Below are 5412 nucleotides of genomic sequence, written 5' to 3' on the forward strand. Positions count from 1 at the left end.
TCATCAACATAAATTTGCACAATAAGAATATCTGAATTAAGATTTTTAATAAATAAAGTGGAGTCTACCCGACCAATGGAAAAACCAGATTGTTCTAGAAAATTTCGTAGTCTTTCATACCACGCTCTTGGTGCTTGTTTGAGTCCATACAAAGCTCTTTTCAATTTGTAGACTTTTTCTGGATATTTCTCATTTTCAAAGCCTGGAGGTTGCTCTACATAAACTTCTTCATTGATGTGTCCATTTAAGAATGCACTCTTAACATCAATTTGATATAACTTGAAGTTCATGTAACTAGCAAATGCAAGCATCATTCGAATTGACTCTAATCGAGCCACTGGTGCATAGGTTTCATCAAAATCTATGCCTTCTTCTTGATTATAGCCTTGTGCTACTAGCCTTGCTTTGTTACGAATGACTTCACCATTTTCATCCAGCTTATTTCGGAAGACCCATCTTGTTCCAATCACCGGATGATCCTTTGGTCTATCAACTAGATCCCAAACATCATTCCTAGTAAATTGGTTAAGTTCTTCAGACATGGCCAAAAGCCAAAATTCATCAACACAAGCCTCATTGATATTCTTTGGTTCTAATTTAGATATGAAAGCAACATTTGCAATATATTTTTCTAACTGCCTTCTAGTTTGGACACCACTCTTTATTTCACCAATAACTTGTTCATGTGGATGATTAGGAACTTCTTTCCAAACTGGTTGAAGAGGAATATTTTCTTGAAAAGTATTCTCTATCAAGGGTTCTTCTTGAAGTATTGCTTCTTCTTCTTCGCTTAGAGGTATAACCTGCTCACAATTCTCATCAAATGCAACATGTAAAGATTCTTCAATACAAGATGTTCTTTTATTGAAAATACGATATGCTTTACTTCTAGAAGAATATCCAAGAAATATTAATTCATCTGATTTTGAATCAAACTTATCAAGATTATCTTTGGTAATTAACAAGAAACATTTACTACCAAAAATTTTGAAATATGAGATCTTTGGTATACGATCATAATACAATTCAAAACATGTTTTATGTAAAATTGGTCGAATAAGAACACGGTTTAGAACATAACATGTTGTATTAATTGCTTCAACCCAAAAGTATTTTGATAAATTTTTATCTTGAAGCATGGTTCTAGCACATTCTTGCAAAGTTCTATTCTTTCTTTCAACAACTCCATTTTGTGGAGCCACTCTAGGAAAAGCAAAGTTGTGAGATATACCATGTAAATCACAAATCTTTAGAAAAGATTCATTTTCAAATTCACCACCATGATCACTACGAATTTTAATAATGGATGTAGATTTTTCATTTGTAATTCTTCTACAAAGTTTAAAAAATTCTGAAAAAGCATCATTTTTGCTTTTTATAAAAATCACCCATGTAAACCGAGAATAATCATCTACTATAACAAAAGCATACTTGCTACCATTCAAACTTTGAATTCTAGATGGTCCAAATAGATCTAAATGCAAAAGTTCAAGAGGACGTTTTGTTGAAACTATATCTTTAGCTTTAAAAAAACTCTTGATTTGTTTACCTCTTTGACAAGCATCACATAAGTGATCCTTTTTATATGGTATTCTAGGTAGGCCTCTTACAAGATCATTCTTGGATAATTTTGAAATAATTTTAAAGTTAACATGTCCAAGTCTCTTGTGCCATAACCATTGAATTTCATTTGAAACAATAAGACATTTTTCATTAAAAGAGGGTAATTCATCTAGATATAGTTCATACACATTGTTTCTTCTTTTACCTTTAAAAATGATCTTTTTAGAATGAAAATCAGAAATTAAGCATAAATCATTTTTAAAAGAAACATGAAAACCTTTATCACATAATTGACTGATAGATATTAAATTATGCATTAAACCATCTACTAAAAGAACATTTTCTATCAAGGGAAATTTTGGATTACCAATATTACCAATACCTATCACTTTTCCCTTGTTATTGTCACCAAAGGTGACGGTTCCTCCATCCTTATTTTGGAGGGTGGAAAATAACTCCGGCCTTCCAGTCATATGTTTGGAACAGCCGCTGTCCAATATCCATTTGCTCCTTATGTTGTGTACCTACAACAAAATCAGAAAACAGAGCATTTGACCCATTTCTATTTTCGGATCCATGAGAGTTAGTCTTAGGAACCCATATCCATTTGGATTTTGGTTTCCTTTGATAATAAATATTCTTTCTATAAAAGGATTTAGAATAAACATGTCTAGAATAATCATATCTAGATGCATTTCTATTAGAACTAGAAAGTCTAGTTCTATGAACAAAAGGTTGAGAATAAGGTCTTTGATTTTTCACCACATAGTTTGGTTTATTTTGAGTATCAAAGAAGCTATATCCCAATCCGGTTTTATTAACCGAGCATCTTTGAGAACCAAGAAGTTTTTCTAGATTCTCTTGACCATTTGTGAATTTGGTCACTATAGAAAGAAGATCATTTGACTTTTCTTTAAGACTAGATATTTCTTTCTGTAAGAGATTGGTTCTAACTCCAATTTCTTTTATCTCAAGTGCTTGGCAAGTATTTTCCTTCTTGAGATCTTCTATTTCTTGAAGTAACACTTTATTTTGAGAGTCAAGAGTTAAATTTTCAGTTTTTAACTCTTTATTTTTAGAACTAAGACTCTTAAATTTAGCATATAAATCATTAAATGCTTCAAATAACTCATCATAGTCAAATTGACTTACCGAATCTTCTTGTGCTACAAAACACATGTTGGTGACTTCTTCATTTGATTTTTCATCGGAAGAGGAGTCACTATCATCCCAACATGCTTGAAATGCCTTTTTCTTCTTGAATTGGTCCTTGGGCTTGAATTTGAGAAGAGGACAATCTTTCTTGATATGTCCTGCCTTTTTGCAGTTAAAGCACTTTACTTCATTGGGAATAGAAGAATCTGCTTTCTTTGCCTTTCTTTGAAATCTTCCCTTTTTGATGAATCTTCTTAATTGCCTTGTAATGAGGGCAATATCTTCATCTTCATCTTCTTCTGAATTTTTTGAGTCAGAAGTAGCCTTAAAAGCAAGAGATTTCTTCTTAGGCTCTTCTTCTTGTCTGTCTTGAAGTTGGACCTCATATGCCATTAGGTTACCAACTAAGTCTTCAAGAGTGAGAGTATTGAGATCATTTGCTTCTTCAATAGCAGTGGTTTTTCTCTCCCATTCAGGAGTTAAACACCTTAGAATCTTTCTGACTAAATCCACTTGTGAATATTCTTTTCCAAGGGATTTCAAAGTGTTAGTTATATCGGTCATTCTAGTTACCATGTCCGATATAGATTCATTTTGCTTCATTTTGAACAATTCAAATTTATGAACTAAAGAAGCAATTTTAGATTCCTTTACCTTTGACGTACCTTCGTGAGTTACTAGAAGAGTATGCCAAATTTCATTTGCTGTAGAGCATTGAGAGATGCAATTGAATTCTACCTTGTCAACGCCACAATATAATGCATTCATGGCTTTGGCATTCAGTGAAGCAGTCTTTTTTTCATCATTGGTCCATCGACTGAAATCCGTTGATGGAGTTTGGTACTTTTCTGAAACAACTCTCCAGATATCGAGATCCATGGATTGCAAGAATATTGTCATTCTTATTTTCCAGTATCCATAGTTTGTTTCGTCGAAGAGAGGAGGACGGACAGAGGAACTTCCTTCTTTGTGCTGAGATGTTGTAGTTGCCATGCTAGATGATTGTCAAATCAAAGTAATAGCAAACCTGTGCTCTGATACCAAATGAAAGTGCACTAGGATCGAGGCAACGAGCACTAGAGGGGGGGTGAATAGTGCTTTTAAAAAATTATATGCGGAATATAGAATGATTTTGCCAATCTCAAAGCAAACACACAAAGAACACAAGATTTTATCCTCGTTCGGTCTAACCTGACCTACATCCAGTCCTCAAGCAAAACCCGCTTGAGATTATCCACTATCAACCTTGTAAACTACAAGATCACACAGACCATAACTGATCCCACTTTCAGTAACAACCCTACTGAAAGCAAACAACTCCTTTACACCAAGGAGTCCTTCTTTTACAGAAAAGAAATAACAACTTACAATACAACCTATGAGCCTTCCTTTTGAATGCAAATGAGATGCAATTGACTTTTGAGGTTGTTGAAACACTCTACTCACGAATTCACTATCTCTCAAAGTGATTTGAGTGAAAAATTGAAGTGAAAATATCACGTGAGTGAGAAAACAAATACTTGAATGAATAGGAGTGAAAAGCAAGAAGTAATTCAATATAATTCTATTGAATTTGATGTTTTTGAGTGTAGAATGCACTCACATTTATAGTTAAAGTTTTCCATACGTTGAGAGTATGAAAGGGTGTCAAAACTGTTCATTTCGAACAATCAAAACGTTTGAAAAATGAAAAGACACGCTTTTTTGAAGTTTCAGGAAAACGGCAAAATTAGTCGACTAAAACATCAGTTAGTCGACTAATAGTTAGTTATTAGTAGACTGACCGTTATCGTCGGTCGACTGATCTGTTAATCGAGCCGTTTGAAAATCTGAACTTTTGAAACTTAGTCGACTTGAGAAAAGTTAGTCGATTGATAATATCATCAATAGACTGAAAAATCTTTTAGTCGACTGCTGCTAAAATCTTCTGAAAAACAAACATTCTGTTCGGTCGACTGCTGCTAAATTTTCAGAAAACACATGTTCTGTTTAGTCGACTGATAAAACCATTAGTCGACTGCTGCTAATTTTCCAGAAAACAGACATTCTGTCCAGTCGACTGATAAAACCTTCGGTCGACTAATTTGACAAAAAATGACTTTTTAGAAAATATGGCGCAAAAGGATTAGTCGATTGGTAAGTCTATTGGTCGACTAATAAACATGAAAATTTAAGAAAAGAGTTTTCTAAAAAGATTTTCATGAGGGTTCTTTTTAGAAAAGTTTTTCTAAAGACTTTTAAGGTGAAATGCAACCTAAATATGCACTCTAAGTAAGGCTCTTACAAGAATCTAAGACTTTTAATGAAATAAACATTTGCACACTAGTCTTTAAAGATTCTTCACTAAATTCTTCAATTTCTTCATAGCCTTAGCTGAAATGCAGTTGATTCCACTTGCTCATCATCAAAACCTTGTACTTGAAGTATCATGTATGGCTTCATTGTCGTAACAAAAGTATATATTTGGGCTCAACCAAATAATAATCTTTCTTTGGGCTGATCACTATTCGCATGAACTGCAAACATATAAACATCACAATATTTTAAAATGAACTAACCTACAAAACATAGGTTATTTTGGCAACATATTGATTCAATTAATTCAATTCAAAATATTAAACCCAAAATCAGAAACAATACCAACGTTAAAATATGTCAACAGATGCACATGAATAATAAGGCAAGCATAATAAC

This window comes from Nuphar pumila, chromosome 5, assembly GCF_984573655.1.
Source record: "Nuphar pumila chromosome 5, dmNupPumi1.hap1.1, whole genome shotgun sequence".
NCBI classification, from domain to species: Eukaryota; Viridiplantae; Streptophyta; class Magnoliopsida; order Nymphaeales; family Nymphaeaceae; genus Nuphar; species Nuphar pumila.